At 44.7% G+C, this 26,657-nt stretch overlaps 1 protein-coding gene and 1 pseudogene across 1 annotated transcript in view; one reads left to right on the top strand and one right to left on the bottom strand.

The window, feature by feature from the left end:
• The window catches only part of LOC138511193 (zinc finger protein 84-like), a 604,912-nt gene that overhangs the window by 225,728 nt on the left and 352,527 nt on the right, over positions 1-26,657 (bottom strand). The gene's annotated exons all lie outside the window — the stretch shown is intronic.
• The window catches only part of LOC138511195 (zinc finger protein 585A-like), a 139,472-nt pseudogene that overhangs the window by 21,695 nt on the left and 91,120 nt on the right, over positions 1-26,657 (top strand).

Genomic DNA, 26,657 nt, shown 5'->3' with positions numbered 1-26,657 from the left:
AATTTCCTCGAGCTTGTTTTCCTCCTCCTAGCACCCGACTGCCCGGGAGAGCCCCTACCGAGTGCTTCTGGGCCTACTGGGCCTCTCCGAGGGGTAGGCTCCGCCACATAGTCCTGGATGGCTCCCTTTATGTCCTCCTCCGTAACCAGCATTGTTCGTTTGCCCAAGTATTCGAAGGCCAGGGAGAAGGGATACCCCCATCTGTAGTGCACACCCTTCTCCTTCAGCAGTTGTGTCAGGGGGCGGCACATTCTGCGTCTGGCTAAGGTGTAGGAGGAGAGGTCCTGAAAGATGGTGATCTGGGCGTTATTGTAAGTAATCACCCCTGCCTTCCTCGCTTCTTCCAGGACTTTAGTCGTTTCGGTATAATAGTGGAACCGAACCAGGACCGATCTGGGGCACCCCGCCCTTCCCCCTGCTCTGTGCACCCGGTCGAACGTGGGTTCAGTAGTCATTTCCTCTGCAAACAGTAGGGTAATAATGTCCTTCACCACCCGGATCAAATCTCTCTCCGTCTCGCCCTCCGCTTCCGGGACCCCAAAAACTCTAAGGTTGTTCCTCCTTTCCCTATTTTCATAGTCATCCATTTGCCTGGCTCTTTCCTCGTCCCTCTTCTCCAGGGCCGCCAGCCACATGCTGAATAGAACCTCTTGGGATGCTGAGGAAGACGGGTTAGTTTCTACTTGTAGGAGTCTGTCTTCAACTTTGTCCACCCTCTGGTCCATCTTTTCGAACTTCTGGGCTATGTCAGATCGCATTTCTCTGATCTCCTGAAGGATGGAGGCGAAGCCCCTCTCCATCGTCAACGCGGACTGCGTCGAGGCCTCTGGATGGGCCATGTCCCCAGTGCAAGTAGGGCCCCTGGTGTTGCTCTCCGACTCCCTGTAACGGAATGCCCGCAGAGTCTCTTGCCAGCTCATGTAGTCGTGAAATGCAACTCCTGTGGGGTCCTCCGCTGGCTGGGGGTCCTACAGGGGGACACCACCCTGCCCCGTGGAAGCTTGGATGAGCTGTGTCAGGAGAGCTTGCGAATGTTAGGCGCTCCTCTGTGGGAGGAGGACAGCCTTCAGGCGGGCACACGCCCCACCGGCTCCGGTTGGGGCCTCACACCTGGATCTCACTCCTGTCCTGGCGATGTTCCTCAGAGCGGGTGAATCTTCGTTGCCGTTCCTTTACTACTGTCCAGAGCCTTTCGCCGCGAGGCCGACACACGCCCAGGGGCCGGGCCTAGGGGCCTCCACCTGCTGGAATTGGGTGCAGATGCGCGCCGCCCCTCGTCCGTCCACAGGGCGGGGGTGGCCACCGAAGCCCTGTAGTCCCCCAGGGGGAGGGAGGGGAGGGGGGGACGCACCCCCGCTCCGCCTGTCGGGTTGCCGTGGTCCGTTGATGCTGTGGGGGCCCTCTGCTGGGCGACGCGGTCGCTGATGGCCCTGCTTCGAGGGGGACCACTTCCGCTAGGCGGGGACGGCGCTATTCCACCCCGTCTGTGGTGTAGTGCTTTGCGGGAGCCCTCACCCCTAGGCCGGCCCGATGCTGTCAGTCCTCTCGTGATGCCTCCGGGGGTCGTCAGGCCCCAATGCCTCGGCTACCCGGCCTCCGACGTCGGGACCAGGACCGCAAGCCCACACTGGCCAAGGGAGGGTGGGGGCAAGGGTCCGGGTCCCCTTCCGGACCCACGACCCCGAGGACGGGCGCACCCCACGCTAGGGCTGGGGGGGCGGGTGAGTGAGAAAGTGCCGGGCCTGTCGCCAGAGCACCCTCACCTCGGCGGGCCGCTCCTGCCCCAACCGCGCCGGGATTGACGCGCGTCCTGCCGCTCCTCCGTCACCGCCAGTAGACAGGCTTCCCGGGGTCCTGGAGCTTCGCTCTTTCGAGCAGATGCGTCACGGGGGGGTCACCGGCTCGATCCTGTCGGGTGAGTCCGCCTTGGGGGTCCCGGGGGGGCTCACTCCCCTGCAAAGGCCCAGCCTCAGTGGGAACCCAACGCTCAGGCAGCCATTACCTGTGCGCCCCCTGGTGGCCTCCATCAGCACATCTTTTAATGATGAGACAATCTATTATGTGTGACTAACGATCAATGCTATTTTAGAGTACAGGGGTGGACAGGACTAAGACACAAGAGGAAGGCAGTGACCCGCAACACAGGCTTTCATAAAACTGTGCATATGATCTAGAACAGGCAATAGTGAATATATCTGCTTCATTAGAGACATTTGCAAATGCCACGGTGGATGCACTGGGGCGCATTCAGATAGAAATACACAGCATAGGAGCAACCGCGCTGCAAAACACGATGGCTCCTGACATATTGCTGGTCCACAAGGGAGGTGTATGTGCAGTATTCGCAGAGGGGGACAGCACTATTACAAAGACATTGAAACTATACAATTACAAGCAAAGATATATCACCAGGTGGCCTTGGATGGACATGAGGCCTGGGATTGGTGGGCATGGCTGACTGGGCCGATGGGGTAAGCTTTTATAATGTTTTACTTTGCCATGTTATTCTGCATATATGTTATTGTTGCTCTTTTGAAATGTACCATGTGCAGGGGATCTAATGTGGGGGCAGGCAATGCCTGTAGAGGGGAGGGGGAGACGAGAGAACACGATGTGCATGTTATCAACTCTACCATTCTGTTTCCCATTTCTCTGAGGCCCTGCGCGAGGAGTGGTCTGACTGGCGCCGAGCAAGATCACAGTGCTGTGGAATGCGTTACTGACACGCCTCAGGCAATGGGCGTCGGAGTGGGCTCCCTCCTGAGAAGTACATGGTGTACGTGACTGCAGGCTGCGTTTAACAGGACCCTCAAGGACAGAGACAACCTCGTTAGCAGGAAACCATTCTTCCATGAAACAGAAACGTTTCCACACTGTCCCCTCTCGTCCTCCCGTATCTTTATATGGAACATTGTTTATGTTCACACTGTGATTGGTGGAGAATGGGCCAGCCACTCCGTCTGTATAAAGGAATGGACATGCCTGCAGCGAGATGGAGCAATCCTCCCGGGCATTTGGCTCCTGATTGCATTACATGCTATCTCCTTTACTTCTGGTCTCCCATGTCATTATTTGGTGTTGTGGTGCACTGGTATTGTTGCGAGCAGGGTGTCACGTGCCCCAATTTTCTGCCTTATCGCCTATCCTTAACATGTTATGTTCTGTCCTTGGCATGACTAATCTTCTCCTTCAGATTCAGATCCTCTCGTGCTTATTTGGGAGCTCAGCAAAGGCATCCCTACACTTTCAGAGCTGTCTGAAAACTGAACAAGTGAATGGTTTCTCACCCACTAAAGCGGAACTCTAACACAATGGTACATTGGTTGTTGGGGCTGCACTGGGCACTTGGCATGCTTATCAGCCTTCCTCTGAGCTTGGTGCTCATGCCGCCTACCTGGCTGTCAAAATTGACTATGAGCTTTCACTTGTCCCTCGCACGTCGTGGTTGGCAGCAGTTTAATTCCAGGATAAACTCAATTTTCTTAACCTTCATCCTCTGATGTCAGTTGCTGTAACCCAAATTTTCTTTCCAGACTTGACTATGGCGATTCCTTTTCTTTCTGTGCTCTCTGACATATGTGACTAACTTCAGGTGGCAGAGAACATGCCAACCTGCTTCTTTCAGGCGTTCAAAATGTGGCCATATCACTCTGGTTCATTGCAATCTGCACTGGTTTCTAGTGGTCTCTCAGATGGGGTTTAAGGTGCTTCCTCTAGCCTTTAATGGCACAGGTACCCCCTATCTGCAGTCCACCCTTCCACCTTTGTCCTCCCTCTACCTTTAGTTCTAGCCCTCCAGATGAGGATTCCGGTTCCAGGTGGTGACCTTCAGATGATTGCAGAAGACCCATCTATCCTGGTTTATCTTTCCTTAATGTTCATGGATTCTATTATGTTTTAATTCCCACCAGCTGTTAGTACCAATAATATGTTAGAGGGAGCTTGATGTACCAGTCTTACAGATAAATGGTGTACTGCCAACATTAACTGCCCAAGAGTTGGCAAATACTCCCATCAAAAAAGTAGTAATACTCCCAACTATAAAACTGGAAGCAATGGACACGTAGGTGCTGGCCTTCCTGCTCTCACCCCCCACCCCATGGATATTCTCAGCCCAGTGATGCTACCCATGGAGTGCCACTGGCAGGTGTTCTACAGGTATCACTCCTTGATATGTAGCAAAGCTGTAAAGTAAAATTAATATTTTATTTAGCATTAATTGCTAGGTGCAACATTTTTTGAATTACTAAGAGTTTCAATGTTTTCTACTTCAGTTACATAAATACTACTGAGAATGAGAATGCCCTTTTTTTTATCCCATTAAGTAATTTTACTTTCATCTTCAAAATATGTGATTACAAATTTCGAAATGTAAATGATCTAGTGTAATTAGTACACAAGGAAATGGTATTCCCACATGGAGATGACTAATTAGACTAAGCTTGGCACAACACGTGTGTATAGGCACGTTATAAATGCCTTATATCATATCATATAACATGTAAAAAGGCAATGTTCATCAAGGCGGAAAACCTGGAAAATGGTATCCATTCACCTGGAATCTCCACTATTACTCTACTCCAGAGTCAGTTTCTGAGAATTACTTGCCACACCTGGTACACCATCCTCGTTGAAAGATGCAGCGTTTCCAGTTCATCATAAAATTATATAGCACTAAAGTCTTTCTCCTCAGGATCCCTTCTAGTGTCTTCCACTATTGCCTATCTCTAGTGGAACACTCTTCTGCTCAAGATCCCCTTTAGAGTATTAGACTATTGCCTATCTCTAGTGGAACAGTGTACTACACTATTGCCTATCTCTAGTGGAACTCTCTTCTCCTCAGGACCCCCTCTAGAGTTTTACACTATCGCCTATCTCTAGTGGAACAGTGTTTTACACTATTGCTATCTCTAGTGGAACTCTCTTCTCCCCAGGATCCCCTTTAGAGTATTACACTATTGCCTATCTCTAGTGGAACTCTCTTCTCAGGATCCCTTCTAGTGTTTTACACTATTGCCTATCTCTAGTGCAACACCTTTCTCCTCAGGACCCCTCTAGTGTCTTACACTATTGCCTGTCTCTAGTGGAGCACCCTTCTCCTCAGGACACCCTCTAGTGTCTTACACTATTGCCTGTCTCTAGTGGAGCACCCTTCTCCTCAGGACGCCCTCTAGTGTCTTACACTATTACCTATCTCTAGTGCAACACCTTTCTCCTCAGGACCCCTCTAGTGTCTTACACTATTGCCTGTCTCTAGTGGAGCACCCTTCTCCTCAGGACGCCCTCTAGTGTCTTACACTATTGCCTGTCTCTAGTGGAGCACCCTTCTCCTCAGGACGCCCTCTAGTGTCTTACACTATTACCTATCTCTAGTGCAACACCTTTCTCCTCAGGATCCTCTCTAGTGTATTACACTATTGCCTATTGGAGTAAGCTGCTTCCTGGAACAAACCTGATTACTTATTTTTAAAGTAGTGGGGAGACCATCTTGGTTTCCGTTTAATGTTAGATTGAAAGTGATGTTCACAATTCTGACCTCAACTGGAGTAATGGGATATGCACAGGATCATATTTTATTTAATGAATTCGGACAATGGGCCTTATTACGACCCTGGCGGTAGAGTGATAACGGCGCTGGTAGTGCTGCCGGCGCCGTTATCACTCTACCACCACATTAGGAGTACTGCTTGCGGGGCCGCCCTGTACGCCTGGTCAGACCAGACGTGCAGAGCGGCACCCGCTAGCGTTATTAACAGGACCATTGTTAGCATCCTCCCCGTTCCCATTGAGCTCTATGGGGGCTCAAACGGGAATGGGGACATACTGGGTCCAGGTCCTGCGACTAGGAATTACCGGGCCCGCAAAGGTCGAATGGCCCAGTAATTCCCATTTTTCGGGACCCGGACCGGAGTTTGGGGGTAGCCATGCCGCTAAAAACGGCATGGCTACCTCCAAACTCGTAATGAGGCCCAATGTATGTTTCATAAACATATATTCAATATATGTTTGGACGATGATGCTGGCTGCCCCGGGCTGCAATGGGCATTGGAGCACAAGGTGCACAGCATTATCTCATCTGTAATTGGCAGAAGCCGGCAATGGGGGGGGGGGAGAGTACACCTCAAAGAACCTGGAAAAGAAAAAAAAAGGCCCAGGGCCTCATTACGAGGTAGGAGGTAGCCATGGTGCTATTAGCACCATGGCTACACCCTTACCGCATTCCGGGTTCTCGAAATAGGGACTTACCGGGTCATTCCAACCTTGGAGGACCCGGTAAATCCCTATTCCGAGAACCATTCCCCATTCCCATTCCAACCCCCATAGGGCACAATGGGAATGGGGAAGAAGCTAATAACGGGCCTGCTAATAGCAAGCCCGTTATTAGCTCCCTGGTCCCTTAGCGGCTCCCGCTAAGGGTGCCTGCTAAAACCTGGTGCCAATAGCAGGACCCACTAAGGGACCTCGTAGTAGGGCGGTAAGGGTTTACCAGCACTGGTCTCCTTACCGGTGCCCGTTAACCCTTACCGCCCACCTCGTAATGAGGCCCCCAGTCTGTGACACGGCCAGTGTATGATTCCGGATGGTTCAGGCATGTATGAACAGTGGCAGCTCTGAAAAGACAGAGGATGGTTACTCTGTGACAACTCCCAGGTGTCTGCAGCCCCTCTGGCCCCCTCTAAAAGCACAGCACTCCTTATAGGAATGACAAAGTGTCAGGATCCTGCCCACCTTCCACCCAGCACTGCTATATGTGCACATTCAGAGACTGTTTATGGAATAATTGCGAAGTTAAAACCTAAAAACGGCTCCTGCAGCATTTACGTGTTTTATCGCTGCAGTTTTGGGCCAATCTAATTTCATGTCCCATTTTGGGTTTTGGGTTTAGCCAGCAGATGCATTCTGGTACATGTATGCTGTCCAATAGGGCTGGGGGAGGCATACAAAGTACCTTTGCTTGCTGGAGAGCCCCTGGTTGCATTCACCTGTTCCAAGCTACGGTGGACAAGGCTGTCAAGAGCCAAAGAGACCTTAATTACAATCTATTGTTGCAGGCCAGTGAAACCGGGACTGGGTCTCACCTTTGACAGTAGACCCAGAGTCTTTACTGGAATTCTTAGATCTTTCTTTCTTGTGATCGTCGGAATCAGAAATGTCTGTCTACTAAATCTCTGGAAAATTGCAAGGGCATTAACCAGGCCAAATGGCATGTCCTGATATTCAAAAGACCAAATGGAGGCTGTTTTCCATTGGTATCCTTCCTTAATCCATAGCAGATGGTATGCTCCCCGAAGGTCAGATTTGGTGAATATAATTGCTGACTGTACTGCTTCGATAATGCCATTGATAAGGGGCATAGGATACCAATCATTTTCTGTTATTTAGTTTAGGCCCCTGTAATCGATGCATGGCCTGAGTTCCCGAGTACCCTTCTTCGGGATAAAGAGATGGCCCTGCTGGAGATTTGGATTCTTGAATTAAGCCATGAGTTAAATTATCATCCAGATACCTGCACAGAGCTGCCTTTTCGGAAACAGAAAGGGAATACATTCTTCTAAAGGGAACCACAGTATGAGGCTTTATGTCAGTCACGCAGTCTTTCAGGATGATGAGGAGGAAGCTGGCGAGGTAATTTGTCTTCAAATACTCTGATGTACTACTGATATTCTGAAGGAATCATACTGACTTCTTGAATGAGGGGGCATGGAAGAACTGGTCCAAGCACAGATGCCAGATTAGCCTTGGCAGTACCTTCAGAGTGATAGCATCGATCTTCGCATATGGATGAGGTCAACTGGACTGTTTTTCCTGCCCAATTGTTGACTGATTATGGAAACGCAACCAAGGAATCCCGAGAATGAGGGGAAAATGTGCTGCCCGAATAATGTCTAATACTAGTTCCTCCTTATGTTTCATAATTTCCATCTTCAAGTTAATTGTAAAGTGATGGGACCAGAGCAGAGCGGATGCCTGTCCACTCCTTCCACAGATTGAATTTCCCTTCTTTTAACCAAAGGAAGCCCATGCTTCTCAGCCCAGTCACTATCCATAAAGACCCCTGCAGCACCGTCATCCAACATTGCAAGAGCGTTTATGGGTTTTGGTGTAGGCCCTTGTATGGTTACTTGCAATACCATCATATGATCATCCATGGCCTCTCTGACTGCTGTAATATGAATATAGGGACTTACTACAACACCCTGGTCTCCTGTCCCCACTAGGGCCGGTGTCTGTAGTTTCCCTGTTTCCGAGCCAGAACTTCAGGGCAGTCCCGTAGAAGATGACCTTTTGTTCACAATACAAAGGCCTTGATCTCATCTGCATTGTCTTTCTGAGGAGTCAGGGGTCCTCTAGTAGCTCCTATTTGCATAGGTTCCTCTGGAGTGCTTGAATCTTTAGTAATCAGAGGAAGGCCTTGTCGTGGTATCATCAACGGTCCCCTAGTCTTCTTTCTCTTGTCTCACCTTTCCTGTTGTCTGTACTTGATTTGTAACATGGCAGATATCAACTCTTCTAAGGATCGAGGGCAAGGGACTTGAGCCAGTTTGTCCTTAATCTCATCCGACAATCCATGACAAAATATTGTGTATTGGGTGGATTCTGGCCATCCAGCTTAATGCGCTAAGCATTTGAAACAAGAAACATAAGCCAGAACCTCTTGACCACCTTGTCTAACATCAAAGAGGGATTCATAGGTCTGGAATGTCACCTCTTGTCTGTCTATCTAGTTTTTCTATTGCGCCACAAACCCAAAGGCCTCATGGCGCACAAAGAAGATCACATGGAAGACAGTTGAAGATTGGCCAGGAAAATAAGACCCTGAGAGCAAACCACATTTTAGAGAAGAAGAAACATATGGGGAAAGCTAATTGGGGAATGAGAAGATCGATAAGGTCGATCAGCCGCATTCAGCATCAACCAAGAAGGTTTTTAGGTGCGTCTTAAATAGGACCGTGGAGTCACTGTTGGCTAAATCTTTGGGGAGGTTATTCCACAGCAAGGGTGCCCAGGAATTGAAACTGGCACTGCCAATTTTCTTGAGGGTGGGACATGGTTTTATCAGACGAGTGGAGTCATTGGAGCACAGGAATCGTTCAGTGTTTTTTTTCGTAATCCTGGTAATCAAGTAAGAGGGAGCTTCATCGTGAAGACACTTGAATACTGTGACTAAGCCCTTTTGCGGTAGTCTGTGTTGAATGGGCAACCAATGTAAGCTCCTTCTGGCTTCCGTTATGTGTGCCTTGCGTTTGGAGACTGTAAACAACACGTACAGCCCCATTCTGGATAATTTGCATTTTTTGTATGTTCGTTTGAGAAGCGCCTATTAGAAGGCTATTGCAATAATCTAATTTACAATTGATGATAGCAGCTGCTATCATAGCGAGATTTATTTTAGACAGAAGAGGGTGGATTTGCCAAAGAAGTTGTATAATGTAGCAACAGGATGATTTAGGATAACTGACCTGCCGGTTGAAAGTTAACTAGGGGTAAAAAAAAAACACCCAAAGTCTTGCCAGTTTTAGAGACAGAATATAGAGTGTTGGGCAATAACAAATTTGTCGTAACTAGCATCAGCTTTTTTAAATATTTGTGATGTGCCCAGAATAAGAAGCTTGGTTTTTGCATTGTAAAGAGCTAATGAGTTCAAGGCCATCCACTTTTGAATCTCAGTAAAAATGTGGTTAATGTACTTTGAGTCATCAACATACACACCCGAGAGTTTGAAGACAATGGCCCGCAGCGCCATGACTACCACCAATAACGGGACTGTGTCCGGTCCCGTTCAATGGGGACTTACCGGTCCAGTCCAATCTTGGCGGGACCGGTAAGTCCCCATTGAAAAAGCCATTCCCCATTCCCATTTGAGCCCCCATAGGGCTCAAATGGGATCGCAAATTACGGTACCATTATTAGCTCAGAAGTCCCTTAACGGGCCCCGTCCATAACGCCTGGTAAAACCAGGCGTCAAGGATGGGCCCGCTAAGGGACCTCGGAATAGGGCGCAAAGGGATTACTGGCACCGGTGTCCTTAACGGTGCCCGTAATCCCTTTGTGCCAGCCTCGGAATGAGGCCCAATCTGTTTGTCGTCAGCATAATTAGCTAAATAAATGCCCAATTTAGCCAAGAGAACACATAGAAGTTTTGAATAAAAATTAAATAACAGGGAAAGACAAGACCCCGGGGGGATGCCGCAGGTGAGAGTAGAACTGTTGGATTTGGCGTTATCCTTAGTTACGTTCATACTTCTTGGACCCAGGAATGAACTGAACCACGTTGTAGTTGAGTGGGAGCATTTGCCTACCGACCGTAGATAGTCTATCCGCCAAAAGTTGGTGATCAACAAGATCCAAAGTGTGAGATAGATCTAATAACAGAAGTAGTGCTGTGCTACCCCCATCAATAAGACCAGCAATATGTGATTTCAGGTTGCGTAAGGTCGACTCTGTCCCATAATTTGGCCGAAAGCCGGATTGCTGCGCGATTGCTGTAAGCTATTTTATCCAGTATTTTTGCATGAAAGGGACATTTGTTATCGGCCGGTAATTTCCGGCCTCTGCAGGGTCCAGGTTGTCTTTTTTTAATAGGGGCGTGACCCATGCCTCTTTGATATTTCCCGGTACATTAGACTCTTGGAAAGAACGATTTATAAATCTGGTTACCCAAGGAGCCAAGGAGGAGATATACTCTTTGAAGAGTGATGCGGGGAAAATATCACATTTGCACGAGGTGTGTTTGAGATTAAGAACGACATTGGTAGCCTCCTCTATTGCGAGAAAGCGAGGAATCTGGGACAGATATGTCAACCCTATTACTGGAAGAGGCAGCAGGAACAGGTAGTGAGTTTACATGAGCACTTATGTTCTCCTGATGTTTCTGAGTCTTGTCGACAAAACTATCATGGATGCTTTGCAGTCTCATCTGCAGGTGCAAGGAAGGTGGTGGGGCATCATTTAAGTTAATTAGGAATGGAAAATAGCTCATTTGGCCGTGATTTGGCTTCTAAGTTGCGGAGGTTTAAGTGAGCTTATTTTGGCCTTAAAAATACAAGTTGTAAAACTCTTGACTGCAAGTTTGTTGTCCCTAAGAGTTACTTCTGTCAGATTTTCGCCAGGCATGTTCTAGCTTGCACTTCTGTGCTCTGGCTTCGATAACTTCAGGTGTGAAAGGGGCATTGAGATTGTTACACTTTTTCGTATAAGAGTTTTAAAGGAGCAAGTGTTTCGAATGCTTTACCTACAGCTGATCTAATACCAGAGGTAAAATCTTTAAGCAGAATATTTTCCTCAAGGGAAGGTAACAGGAAGAACTATAGCATGAAAGGCTTCATCTGTAACCTTCCAAAGATTACGGGATTGTCACGGTATAGAAGATTGTTGAGAGCAAGCTATTGTAGTCTGGGGAACAATATCGAAAGAAATCAGAGAATGGTCTCACCAGATGCACTTCTCAATCTTCATGTGTGAAATTGTAAGATTTTTTGACAAGATCCAATCCACGGTGTTACCCCCCATATGGGTGGAAGCCTTGACATGTTGGATAAAGTAAGAAATAAGTAGCCTTGTGATCCATGGGGTTGTTTGCCCAAAATATTTTAATCATCCAAGATGTTGGTAGGGGAGTGTAATTTACAGAAATTTCCCAGGAACGCTAATAGTTGTTCCTCAAACAAAGGTGTGGAAGTGGGTGGCCTATAGAACAGTAAAATGGTAAGGTTTGAAATGGAATCAAGGCTAGTTTTTAAGAATAGCGCCTCGCAATGATCCAAACTGGGTGTGTTGGACACATGCAATTTGAGAGTGGATTTAAAAATCAAGGCTACCCCACCTCCCTTTTTGTTCAATCTATTCATGTATAGGTGTGAATAACCAATAGGAGTTGCTAATTAGAGGAAATGATAGGAAGCTTCATGACCCCAAGTCTCGGTCAGAGCAAATAGATCCGGTTTAAACTGAGTAATAAAATCAGCCACTCCATGGCAGTGTTTCACCAGTGATCTGGTGTTCAGAAGCACACATTTCAAAGAAAACCTGTTAGAAGAAGAATTACTAATGTTAGTGCTAGAAATAGGTAGAGGTACTGTGCCCGACTTTAGCTGATAATCAAATATTGTTATTACATAGCTCTTCTGGACGCGATATCACAGCGAGATGCCATAACATGCTAATAAGAAATAAAATAAGCAAGGAAAGAGACAGGCCTGATGCAACGCAAAGCAGGTGTTAACTCACCTATCCACGAACCACCACAAACCGTCTTTGATGTGCCGGCGCTGATGCACCTGACGTGTCAATTAGTAGTGCTTTGGAACTACAAATTTGAAGGGAATTGTAGTTTTACAGCCTGCTATCGTGTAAGTGCACAAAGGAAGAGTATAAATGCAGATAAAAACTTTTAACAAAGAAAGCGTATCTATGCGGCATAATATTTGAAATGCCCTGTACCAATTTAAAAATATATTAAGTCAATATGCAACAGTCTCCTGAATGTAACTAAAAACGGCTAAAAGCACAAAGCTGGATGTAAAAAGAAGCACAGTATAAATCTATTAAAACAAATTGGTCTTGGTGCTATCTCCTATGAAGAGGAATTTTGACAATTCAAATTACAAAGTTTTGTCTCGCAAACATTTTCTTGAGTCCTTGGACAAAGGCTGCATAGGAGGCTACCGATGGGTTTGCAGTAATCACTAGTGGTGTTGCCCAGGATAACGCATTTCCGGACATGTTTGAAATCATAAGGCCTATTTGGGTTTTATCTGTAGCAAAGTTGTCTCTGAATAAAAAGTGCACTGTACAAGCGTCCAAGAATTCTTTGAGATGACCTGGAGAACCATCGAATTTCCCTGATGTAAGACCCCCAGCCGGGGCGTCTGTAGGTAAGGTATCTCTAGCTTTTATCATGTGCCTTAAAGAGTCTGGAGTTCTGCAGATAAACCTTGCACTGCATTTATGAGTTCTTGCATTTGGGCCATGTTGGAGGTATCCTTTTAGCGTTGCAAACTCTCAACTCTGACAGTAGATCCGGAGTCTTTAATGGAGTACTTAGATATTTCTTTCTTGTGATCGTTGGAATCAGAAGTGTCTGTCTCCTCTCTGGATGGCTTGGATTCCCCTTCTTTATCTTGAACTTGTCCCGCAATCGGTCCTGCAAGAGGTAAGGCCTATCCTGACCTGCCGCCACAATGACCCAGTGGAAGTGGCCACACAAAGGACACTGGGGCGGTCAGGCAGGACTTGCCTTGAAAAATGAGGGTAAAGCCCTAAGGCACAAAAACCCTCTGAGATGAGAAGCCGGAAATATTCCAGAGTTTGTTCGAAAGGTGAGTGAAACAGGTTACTTCCAGATGACAAGGGACCAGGCAATATGGTATGAGCAGGTTTGAATAAGAATCTGAATGAGATGCTTCATTAGGTGCAAAGCAGCTTGGGGAAAAGGCAGCAGCGTAACACAGAAAATGGGAGCAATAGAGAGAAGCCCAAGAGGGCAATATGACTCGGTTAACAGAGAAGGCAATGCATCAGTGAGAGTCCAAGAGCAAGATCTCCCCTCTGCCTTTGACATGGTAAACTACAACATCCTCAATGCACGTCTCTGTGGCACCCTGGGAATCACAGGTCAGGCCCTGGTGTGGCTAACCTCCTTCCGTTCTGACCGCCCATCCCAGGTGGAACTTGGGTCATTTCTCTCTACTATAACTCTTTCAGCCTGTGGTGTTCCCCAGGGTTCTAACATAGCCACCTGGTTTTTCAACGTCTACATGGCTGCCCCGGCATGTGTGATTGCCACTTTAATTTCTAACCTCCAGTGTTACGCAGATGAAACACAACTCTCCTTCAGGTTACTCTCCGCCTACCTCCTCTACCTCACTCTACCTAACTCATATCTGACTGTCTGCAATTCAGTCAAGGTGTCCTGCAAACAGCCTCTGCCTCAATGCTATTAAGACTGAGATTGTTTGCATTGGGACTCCTGATCCTACTTTACCACTCATGCTTTGGCTGGCCTTTCCTTGGCATTGGACCCGCACTCACCTGCAAGGTAGAAAACCATGGTGTCATTTTTGACTCCACTCTCTCCTTCTCCACTCATATTTCGGACATCTCTAAAAAGTCCAACTACTCCTCAGAGGTACTCTTCCTTTTCTCATCTTCCCCCAGTGGCTTACTGTCTCCAGAGCCATGGTCCTCTCAAGGGTGGAATACTGCAACATTCTCTTTCTCAACCTCCCTGCCTCTGCAACTCATCCAGAACAGAACCATGAGACTTATCCTTGGCCTCAAGCCCAGTGACCGTATCTCTCCAGTGTTGAAATCCCTCCACTGGCTCCCTGTGGCTGCAAGGGTCGAGTTCAAGAACCTCTGCATTGTCCACAAGGCTTTCTGGGGCCTGGGACCTACCTATTTGCAATGATGCCTACCTAAATACTGTCTTTCCTGAGCCCTCCGCTCATCTACCTCCAACCTCTGCGAGTGAGCCGGTTCTCCAAGCAGAGATATGGAGGGAGATCTTTATCCTCAGCAGTGTCCTCCCTATGGAATAGCCTCCCTGCCACCCACTGTTTTGAGCCTGATCTCCTTAAATTCTGAAACTACTTAAGACATTCCTCTTCCTTCTCTCTCCCTCTACCCTACTAACCTCTCTCTCCGCTCTATCCCTCCCGCCCTCCTTTTCCGCACAGCTTGCTGACTGGCCACTAGGTGTACCTTCATAATCTCAAAGGTCCCTAGCACCCTCGCCTCTTGCCTATGGGCATTTTGCCTCGTTGTTACTGCACTTGGTAATGGCCCATGAGAGGGCCATCGCTCAGCACTTACCCCAGCTTCTTATTGACTGGCCGCACTTGGACTACCCCTTGACCCACCCCTGCACTTGTCCTCCTCCCACCCCACCTCTCCTGTACTGTCTTGCACGATCGGAACATACCATGCCTTGAAGATTTGTCTATCTGTCTCTATTGCTTTGGCTCTCGTAGGATCAGACGGTTGAGCCATACTTCGCTCTGGGTGGACTAAGGATTCTAAACATAAAGGTATTTCCCGATTTGAATGCACACTGGGAGTGCTTTAGTTGATGTGATGTGTATGGTTTGGCATCAATAGAAGGACTGTCTCCTTCCCGCTATGCTGCCAATGACAGGTTCAGAACAGAGCAGCTTTGCATACACGGGTGACAATGGGCACTGTTCAAGTAGCTCCGGCAAGGCAATCCCTTATCTGGGCTCTAACGTTGTTTCGAGTCTACTGAGACTTTTCAGCTACTACTCTGCGATTGTTTGACTTTCATCTTCGCAGTTTGGGCCCGCCCCGTGGACAAAGCATGAACAGATAAATTAAATGACATAGGGGGTCATTACGACCCTGGCTTAAGGGTTTAACGGCGCCGTAAAAGGTGTCTGCGCCGTTAAACCCTTAACGCCTGATTACGAGGTCCCTTTGCGGGACCCGACCTTAACGGCTGGTTTTACCAGCCGTTAAAGTAGGGTGCTGCAAAGGGACCTCGGTGCTAATTACGGTACCGCAATTTACGGTACCGTACTTACCGCCTTCCCCAGTCCCATTGAGGCCTAAGGGGCGAAAATGGGAATGGGGAAGGGCCATGGTGAAATGGGGAAATACCGCCCGCCAACCTTGGAATGGGGCGGTATTTCCCCATTTCACCATGGCGGACTCGTTACAACACCGGCACCAACCATAGTGCTAATAGCGCCATGGTTTAGCGCCGGGGTTGTAATGAGGGCCATAGTATTTTGCACACAATAATAATGTGCAAATATACGGTCTTTTTAATGACTTGCTGCTTTTCTATTCTTACAGCAGCAGACACTTTTTTGCATGCTGCAGGAAACACATAATTGAAGAATCTGCTCCTCCTCATTTCCCCCACACCATTTGGAACCTGAGGCGCAAACTGGAATGCTGGAAGGTCAGTGTTCCTGGTTCTTACAAACCTTATAGCGACTCCCGGGTATACAGTGAGGCACTAGTGTCTTACTAAATCTATTGAATTATGACTGCTTTACCTTATATGTATCGGATTATGTTTTATGGAAGACCGTATTAAGAAGAAAGGCACTAACTATACTGCCATTTCTTATCTAAATTGAATTAGAGCTGTATCAGAGGAGTGACTATGGACTGTTTCTTCTGTCCCTAGCTTCTCCCTGGAGCGTTCCAGTTCCTGGCAACTAAAGTGGGGTAAAGTATACCTCACGTTCTTGGTCTGGACATTTAACCCTGATGGCTACCAGACGATTTTGAAGACTGTCGTGATGAAAGTGGTCAAATCCACAATTGTACCACTGAAACCGGTAGACAGCGGTCGTTATTGAGTTGAGGCTATACTTACCCTACCGTCACTCTTAAGAACCTTTTATCTCCCCAGTGTTCTTTCCTATCTTAAACCATTAAGGGCAGACACGTTGGGGTGTGTATGTTTGTCTTCTTTCCTTGTCTCTTCCAAACAGGGAGTGCTACTGTTTTCCGTGTTTTAACTGAAGTCTCCCTAGGTTAATTCAGCAAGAATATGGGATATTAAATCATTATGTACCCACAAATAGAAAGTTGAAATATTTGCCATAGGGGGGTCTGTTATTTTAAAATACTCCCCTTTATGTACATTGTTACATGAATATGAGTGGCGATGGACCAATGGGGTTGAAACAATCTAGACGATTGTAAAACGCTTATTCAAAAATAATTTCTTTTTCTGTCCCTTTTTGATGTGCGGCTCATCAGCGGTTTCTAGACACAGATTGGGACTAGGCAGGTATAAGTAAGAAAATCTGTGTTTCCTTCTGTCTTTCCCCTACTACCCTATTCTCCATGAGCCACCCATTGACTGAGAACACATTTTTATGCTGCAGAAGAATTTCACACAGTTGTGTATTGCCTTTTTTGGGTTACAAAAGCGATTAGTCAGGGCATTACCCTGTACACTGTTGATTCAGTGCCCTCTAGTCAGTGACGGTCTTGCCAATGCACCCGCTAGCCAACTCCAATCAGACTGGGTTGTTATAGTATTGTCGGGGAGCGCATTACCAATCTTCTGAGGATTTTTTCTAATTGTGAAATTCCCCAAGGGTCTCATTAATTTCTTCTGGTCACCTGTTGTTAATACTGGCAGATGCACCTCCCTTTTGCTTTGCAGCTTTTTCATAGGTATGATAGAGGTTGGTTGAGGCACTCCTTTTTTGGCTTGATTTGTCAGGTTCCATAGTAAATAGGTGGTAATTAAAGAATTATTATCCTTATGTTCTTTGTTTATTTCATTGTTAGGTTTAAAAACTAAATATAGTCCTTTCACTGTTAAAATGGTTGGGCCTTAACTTCCATATTCAGAGTACTGCAGATACCCCAAGCCAAGATGGAGGGCAGAGGCAGGAGTTCTGATTGGGTGGCAGGTTGACAATGGTGTGACTCCCAACATTCTAAACTGCCTTTCATTAGTTTAGTTTCCTGAGCTGGTCATGTTTCTGTTTATCTCCTATGTTTTGGGCCTTGGAAAACTCATAAGAAAATATCTTCAAGACTAAAAGAAAAAGAAACAACTCATTCAAGTTACATCTACTCTAAAGAAATTAATTTTCCCTGTGGAAGAAAACGCTGTGAGATCTTCTAAAGCAAAAAGGAAGTCCCCGCGGTGATTGATTGTTCCTGGCTTCAGCTGAGAAGAAAAGCAGAGACATTACTGTCGCATTCTGGATGACGAAAAAAGGTGAACTCATTCTTGTTTAAAGAAAACAAGGTAAGCCTGCATGTTTAATTCATTAAAAGACGTCGTGTTGTGAAGCCAGTGTTTTTACATGGCAAACTCATTCATCAGAGATTAAGTCATGAAAACATGATATTTAAAGGCTATTAAAGTTAATGACTGCACAGGCAACCTTGTTTTTTTTAAAGCAGCACAAAGAAGGATATTTATTTTTGAGCAAAGGTATTTTTAACAAAGAGGAAAATATATAAGACTTGTGTACCATATTATATGAGGAATCTTCCAAATGCATCTCATTACATGCAAAGGCGTTTTTTTTGAGGAATAACTTTACTTTAAAACTGCACTCAATATTAAATGGTATTTCCTTTGGTTGTTGAACTATTTCCATAAAGAGAGGAAAATGAAATGGAATGAACTGATTAAGGAAATAGTATCATTTTAAGGAAAACAAAAGATTATTTCTGTGTTTTCAACTATTTTTTCAAGTGTGCTTCATTCAAAAGACTCATCTTCTTGAGACATTCTGGAGTTTGTGTTCACAGTTTTATTGACATTGTTTGGAAACACATTTTCTTTTCTTCAAGTTCATTTATTTCCACAAGGAACCTCCATCAGTTTAGTCACTTGTAATGACATTCAGTTCATTGGTTTTCACCAGCACAGTTATGAAACATGACCACCAAAGTTTGCTTTTAGCGTAAAAGAGTTGGAGTTATTTCAAAACTAAAAAAAAATATATAGAAATAATTATCATCCTCTGGGCTCTTTGCAGAGGGTATTCAGGTAGGATTGTTGATATTCATAAAATAATAGTTGTTTAGTTTTGTAATATTATTTAATGCTTAACAATTTTCATTCATGCAGAGACCGGATGAAGATAGAAGATCCAGTGTCTGATTTGTTATTTTATCCACTTTTCCCTCTTCCTCCCAGGGGTGTCTAGTACTCAGCTGTTCAGTTTAGTTGTGAGCTAGACATCTTAGTGGGATCGTGGGACTCAGCAGCTCCTGCGTTGGATGTGGATATTACTATCCTGACAGAATGAAAGGCCCAAGTAGTTAACTTCGCCTGAGCTGCTGAGACCACTTCCCAGAATAATTATGGAAGCCTTGGGGGATATGATTAAGGAGTTGAGGGAAGAATTAAGGGTTTCTATAAATGAGAATGTCCTTTTAAATAAAAAGATTGAGGAGTTAAATAAATATTAAGGTTACACATATTCAGGAAATGTCAGAAGAAAGGTTGGTAGGTAGGAGAGAAGAACAGATTTTGGAACCTCCAGTTCTGGAAAGGAAAGGTTCTAGACAGAGAGGAGATTCTGGTTTAGGAGCAATTGGAGGTTTAAAGTCTTTAATTTTACCGGTGCCTCTGGCACCACCTGAACGTTTTTCTGGTGAGGCTAAAAGATTTCAAACATTTTTCACTCAATGTGAATTACATTTTTTAAGTAGGCCGGAAGTGTTTTCTTCTGATATGTCAAAGATAACATTTATGATATCTTATCTTTCAGGGGAGGCTGCTAGTTGGGCAGGAGTGTTGGTTAAACAAAAAGATTTAGCTTTGTATGATTTCAAGTTATTTAAGGAGGAGTTCAGTAAGTTATTTGATAAACGTCAGGAATCCTTACAAGTTGATGGTGAGCTGCTTGAGTTAAAACAGGGGAATCGAGAGTTAGTCAGTTATATTACCCAATTTAAGACTCTAGTTGTTGAAAGTAACTGGCCAGAAGAGAAGAGAGCATCCCTTTTTTACAGAGGTTTAAGCGATGAATTGAAAGACGCCTTGTCTGGGGTGGTAAATAGACCAACTTCTTGTGACGCCTTGATGGATTTAGTTGTACAGTTAGATTTTCGCCTCTATGAAAGAAGATTGGAGCGTAGGAGGGGAGACAATAAACAAGAGAATAAATCTAATCCTAGATTTGATAGACCTAGGCAGGAGTTTGTAAATAGAGATTTTAGGTCAAAAAATTCAGAAAGTTCAGGAAGAATTAGAGGACCTCTTTCTAAGGAGGAAAGAGATAGGCAAAGAAATAATAATCTGTGTCTTTATTGCGGAAGGAGTGGACATTTTCTTGGGAACTGCCCTTACACTCCAAAGAAAGTACAAAATCCTGACGGCAAGAATCATCAAGTAGCCAATACTCTTCAGGCGGCAGTTCCTCACATAACAATTAATGTATCCTTGATTTTTGAAAAGAAATTGGTGGGTAGTGGTCCTGTGATTATTGATTCAGGAGCAACTGGGAATTTTATGGATTGGGGAGTAGCAAAGAGTTTAGGTATTCCCTTAGTGAAGAAGGTTTTATCTGAGCAGGTTAGTTCAGTGGATGGATCAGAATTAACTTCAGGACCAATCACACATGAAACTTCTCCCTTACTAATGATTATGCCAGGGAACCATGGAGAGGAGTTGATTTTTGAGATTATCGATGCTCCACAATTGAAGATTATTTTAGGCATGCCCTGGCTTACACATCATAATCCTTTGATTGATTGGGGCAGTAGGGTGATTGAATTAGATTCCAATTTTTGTAAGGAACATTGTTTTGAAGGTAAATCCCTTGAAGATACTCAGATTGATGATGTTAAGGGTGCAAGGTTCTTAGGAGAGGTTGGAGCTCTTTTTCACTCTCATACTATTGGAGCTGTTATGGGAGAGTTACCTGATTGCTACAAAGAATTCAGTGATGTCTTTGATGAGGTAGTGGCAGGTGGTCTTCCTCCTCATAGACCATTTGATTGTAAGATAGAACTTGAACCAGGAGCCACTTTACCTTGTAGCAGGGTTTATGCACTTACTGAAAAGGAAAACGATTACCTTAAGGAGTATTTAACTGAAAATTTAGCAAAGGGTTTCATTAGACATTCCAAGTCCCCGGTGGCATCTCCTTTATTTTTTGTGCCTAAAAAAGAGGGAACATTGAGGACTTGTATTGATTATAGAGCTCTAAATAAGGTAACCATCAAAAACAGATATCCACTTCCTTTAATTTCAGTTATGTTAGATCAGATACAAGGAGCTGAAATATTTTCTAAATTGGATTTGAGAGGTGCTTATCATCTTGTTAGAGTAAAAGACGGAGATGAATGGAAGACAGCTTTCAAGACTAAGTATGGATTATTTGAATATTTAGTGATGCCTTTCGGATTATGTAATGCCCCAGCTTCATTTCAGTTTTTTATTAATGAAGTTCTACGTGAGTTTCTGGATATTTTTGTTGTAGTCTACATCGATGATATTTTGATTTATTCACAAGATTCGAAACAACATCAAAGTCATGTAAAATTGGTCCTACAAAAATTGAGAGAAAACCATTTATTTGCAAAATTGGAAAAAAGCCAATTTCATACTTCTTCAGTTGAATTCCTTGGTTTTGTGATTACTCCTGGTGGGTTGGAGATGGATTTAAAGAAGATTAAGGCTGTCAAAGACTGGCCATCTCCGACTAAGGTTAAGGAGGTGCAGAGTTTTTTGGGTTTTGCCAATTTTTATAGGAGATTTATCGAAGGATTCTCTCAAATCATTACTCCTATTACTAAACTTCTTAAGAAAGGAGTAAAATTCATTTGGAGTGAAGAAGCTGAAGAGGCTTTTCAGGTTTTGAAAGATCATTTCATTACAGGACCTGTGCTTTTACATCCTGATCCTTCTAAGCCTTTTTTTGTTGAGGCAGACGCCTCCAATCTGGCTATGGGAGCGGTTTTATCTCAAAGGCATGAAAACACTGGACAATTGCATCCAGTTGCTTATTTTTCCAAAAAGTTTTCTTCAGCTGAAATCAATTATACCATCATGGATCGTGAGCTTTTAGCGATCAAGGCAGCCTTTGAGGAATGGCGCCATTATTTAAATGGAGCTAGACACACTGTGACAGTTTTGACTGATCACCGAAATCTTTTATTTTTAAAATCAGCTAAAACTTTAACACCCAGACAATTAAGATGGTCATTATTCTTTTCAGATTATGATTTTGTAATTACATTTAAACCTGGAAGTCAAAATGGAAAGGCAGATGCTTTGTCTCGTCAGTTTCCTGGTAGTGAACAATTGAAGGAGATTGATCAACAACCTGTGATTTCCTCTGAACATTTTATTGTGGCGGGAGTTTTTGATGAAGGAAGTTTTTCTAAAGAAATTCAAGACTGTATGACTTCTGAACAAATGGATGAATGGGTGAGACAGGACGCAGTGAGAAAAATTAAAAATGGTTTACCATATTTCGATACTAGATTATATCTTCCTTCAGAGAAGCTCCGTGAAAAAATGTTGATTGATTGTCATGAATCAAAACTCTCAGGTCATCCAGGGTTTAGAAAAACTTTAGAGTTGGTCAGGAGGGAATTTTGGTGGGATACAATGGAAAGTGACATTTTAAACTTTGTTAAGACTTGTGAGACTTGTATTAGAGCCAAGTCACATGTGGGTAAACCAATGGGTTTATTAGAACCTCTTCCAATTCCGCCGCATCCGTGGCATACTATTTCTATGGATTTTATAGTTGATCTCCCTAAGGATCAAGGTTGTTCTACAATTTTGGTTGTTGTTGATTTACTTACTAAGGAAAGTCATTTTATTCCAATTAAAGGGGAAGTTACTGCAGAAAGTTTGGCACAGCATTTTTCTCAAGGCATTGTTCGGCTGCATGGTTTACCTAGTCAGGTGATTTCCGATAGAGGTTCTCAGTTTATTTCAAAATTTTGGAGGGCCTTTTGTAGAAGTCTTGGTGTGGAAGTTAAATTAACATCTGGATATCATCCCGAGACTAATGGTCAAGTGGAACGTGTTAATCAAGAGTTGGAAAAGTACTTAAGATGTTACTTGCAAGCAGGAGACAGTTGGGTAGATCTAATTTGGATAGCAGAATTTGCATATAATAATTCTATGAAGGATTCTACTTCTATGTCACCTTTTTTCTGTAGTCGTGGTTTCCATCCTCGTTTCCTTAGAGAACAGATAGAGAAAGACATTGGTAGTCCAGCAGTTGAGATTAGATTACAGTCTATGAAGGAAAATTTGGTACGAGCAGTTAAGGCACTTCAATTGAGTAAGGCTAGTTATAAGAGATTTGCTGATGTTAAACGCAAGCCTGGGCCAGAATTTTGTGTTGGGAATAAAGTCTGGTTGTCTACCAAGAATTTGAAAATCAAGGGTCGAACTAAATTTAGTCCAAGATTTATAGGTCTTTTTGAGATTGAGACTGTGATAAATCCAGTTGCAGTTAGATTGAAACTTCCCGAAAATTTAAAAGTACATCCAACATTTCACATTAGTCAGTTAAAACCATTTGTTGATGTAACTAGATTAGGAGTTCCTCCTAGTCCAGTTTTAGTGGAGAATCAATCTGAAGAATTTGAGGTCAGAGCAATTTTGGACTCTAGAAGAAGTCGTGGAAAACTTCAGTATTTAATAGACTGGAAAGGTTTTGGGCCTGAGGAACGCTCTTGGGAATTTGCTAGTGATGTCCATGCTCCAATTTTTGTCGCCAAATTTCATAGGAAGTATCCTGTCAAGCCTGGTCCGGGAGGGAGGGCTTGGAGAGGGGGTACTGTCAGGTTCCATAGTAAATAGGTGGTAATTAAAGAATTATTATCCTTATGTTCTTTGTTTATTTCATTGTTAGGTTTAAAAACTAAATATAGTCCTTTCACTGTTAAAATGGTTGGGCCTTAACTTCCATATTCAGAGTACTGCAGATACCCCAAGCCAAGATGGAGGGCAGAGGCAGGAGTTCTGATTGGGTGGCAGGTTGACAATGGTGTGACTCCCAACATTCTAAACTGCCTTTCATTAGTTTAGTTTCCTGAGCTGGTCATGTTTCTGTTTATCTCCTATGTTTTGGGCCTTGGAAAACTCATAAGAAAATATCTTCAAGACTAAAAGAAAAAGAATCAACTCATTCAAGTTACATCTACTCTAAAGAAATTAATTTTCCCTGTGGAAGAAAACGCTGTGAGATCTTCTAAAGCAAAAAGGAAGTCCCCGTGGTGATTGATTGTTCCTGGCTTCAGCTGAGAAGAAAAGCAGAGACATTACTGTCGCATTCTGGATGACGAAAAAAGGTGAACTCATTCTTGTTTAAAGAAAACAAGGTAAGCCTGCATGTTTAATTCATTAAAAGACGTCGTGTTGTGAAGCCAGTGTTTTTACATGGCAAACTCATTCATCAGAGATTCCCCAAGGGTCTCATTAATTTCTTCTGGTCACCTGTTGTTAATACTGGCAGATGCACCTCCCTTTTGCTTTGCAGCTTTTTCATAGGTATGATAGAGGTTGGTTGAGGCACTCCTTTTTTGGCTTGATTATTCTGAGGATGCTCCACACTGTATTCACTCAAATCATACCCCAAAGGTAGCAGTCTTTCGCTCTGCTCCAACAATGCCTCCTTAATGAGGTGGGATTCAAGATGAAGAATTACAAAATTGGCTCAGTCTTCCGATACAAATTCAACCACTCTTATATCATCTGTTGTTATAAATCTAAGTGCTGAAATGCACTAGAGAAGCTTCATCACATTTCCCCTGTTCAGAAGTAGAGCTTTCCGGTCTACTATAATTCTTTTAAGCAATATTTTTGGGCTCTCGTCTGTTCTTCTTGGGGAGTATGAACGCTTTTCCTGCGTTGGATTCTTCTGGGGTCTGTCAATATTATTGAGTTCTTGCTTCACTTCAGCCTTGGTCTTAAGGCCAGTAGGAGCCGAATGACTCTTCCGTTCTAGAGCATTTCTTTTATCCTCCAAGGTTTGGAATTTGGAGGCTGATAGCGACTGTGATGGAACACTCATAGTTCAAGTGTGTGATATTGCACAATGAAGTGTCAGAGTTCCCCTTTCGCCAGTGATGCCACAGCTGACTCTGAGGTGGCCTCTGTTATGCGTAGCGTGTAGTATGTAGCGTGTGAGTTGGAACGCTGGAACGCTGGAGGTGCGGCTTGAGTCATTGTGAACCACGGCGAGAGGTCCTTTACTCGAATTCCGGCGAAGTCTGTGTACCCGTGAAGCTTGCGTAGCCTGCTCGGCTCCCAAAGAAAGCTTTTGGTGAAGGCAGCATTTTGGACGGGAAGGCTCTGGGAATCTGTGGGCCCTTCCCTCCCTCCCCCCCGATTTTGGGTCCATGGGAGCTTGTGAGCCAGTGAGATCGCGCGCAAGGAGCCGGGAGTCCCCGGGAGTTCCCGGTTGTGCGGAGCCCCGTAAGAGAGGGACGGCCTCCGGCTACTAAAAGACTTGGTGAGTCCGGGTGTGTTTCAAGCAGTTCGGAGCTGCAGTGGGCAGTTCGGAGCACAGTTGAGCTCCAGGAGCTATTATCAACTTTTCCATCCCTGTGCTCCCAAGCTATAATCTCTCTCCCCGTGGTGAGGGGAGGAATACAGTAAATACTTGGTTAGCTTTTGGGAGAAGAAGAGGTGGAAAGCTGCGAGTGGCCTTTTTACTGTGCACCATTTTGGGTTGTACTTTTCCAAGTTGTATACCTTGACCTTTGGTCTGTTGGTTCCAGTTGCGAGTGGCTGCCCTAGTATTCTCCATTTTTGGGCTGTATTGGTTCAATCTGTTCACCCTGACCGCTGGTTCGCTGATCCAAGAAGGCACAGTTTAGACAAGGTTCTGGGTTAACGGTGGAGGGGTGCGAGCTGCACTAAGCTACACACTTGACCTATAACAAACAGTACTGACACTAGATTGTCGGAAGCGGCTGTTGACAGCGCGGCTTGACGATCCGATTTTGTACTGGTGTAGCCCTGTGCTCAGGCGAGCCACGGGACGTCTATAAGGACGCTTCCTGTAAGCTATTTGAACCTTGTGTGGAAGCAATAGTGGGAGATCGAATCTGAGGTTGTGTGGGATCTCCCCCCCACCCCTTCATCCCTGGGTCTTGCGGGTGTGGTGGATAACTTGTTTAGTTCTGATTGAGGAACCTAGGAGGATTACCACAGAGGCAAGAGATCTTTTCAACAGTGGATTAGCTGTATGATCATATGGAGTGTCTGTGAGAACCTGAACGTACTTGGAGAAGGAAATTGAGCTATATTGGCATTTAAGCAGAGGGTTAATTGTGTCATTACCAGGAAATTGTGGGTTCTGTGCCTTGGTTCCTCACGTGTGTGGAAACGTTGCGACCTATAATATAAAGGGTCTCTTAATTTGTTGGGCTGATGCAAACAGGAACAGAACGTAATCAGTCCACCTATAATGTACGTAAACCTAAGGTGAAGACTATAACTCAGACCCTTGTTAATAAAGAAGTTGAAATGGGAAAAAGCAAGACAAAAAAGAAAGTAACAAAAATGTCTTCCACAAATCAAGGTGTGATTACTGAATGTTTTCAATTAAACAGAGTTTGCGAGATAAATTCCACTGCTATTGAGGAAGATTCACCAGCACACTGCGATACTGAGGCCATAACATCAATAGACTTCGAGGATATAGATAATAATTCACTATTAGATCTGTGTCTAAATATCCAAAGAAGCATGACACCTCACCCAGACAGAAGAAGCAGCAATAGTGGCACGCAAATTGATAGAAGTCTGATCACTCCTCTGGGACCCATGACTGGGCATGGAACGGACAGGCTGTCAATTTCCCCTAATCTAGCAATGGTTTCTTCAGAGGATGTGCCCAATGTGGAAGCAGAGTCCCAGGGAACACTCTCTCCAGGGGCCGTAGAAATCGCGGAAATTCAGGCATCAATTTCATCACTACAATTTGCACTTAAGATTCTGCTCAAAATGTCGGGGCGAATATTGGCTAACACAGAGACACTGGTAATGGAAAATAAAGGAAAACCTTTAGCAGTTGAAGAGGCTGAAGCTGAAATGTCCGAAGCCATCCTCATCATAAATGAAATTGAAGAACAAGAAGCCACGGAGCTGGAGCAGGATGTGCGGAACCATGACCCTCTTTTCTCACGAAAACAACAGAGACTAGCAAAAAGGGCTGATATGGGCA

This window comes from Ambystoma mexicanum, chromosome 6p (genome assembly GCF_040938575.1).
Source record: "Ambystoma mexicanum isolate Mex_15411 chromosome 6p, UKY_AmexF1_1, whole genome shotgun sequence".
Taxonomy (NCBI): domain Eukaryota; kingdom Metazoa; phylum Chordata; class Amphibia; order Caudata; family Ambystomatidae; genus Ambystoma; species Ambystoma mexicanum.
This window is presented reverse-complemented; position numbering and strand designations above follow the sequence as displayed.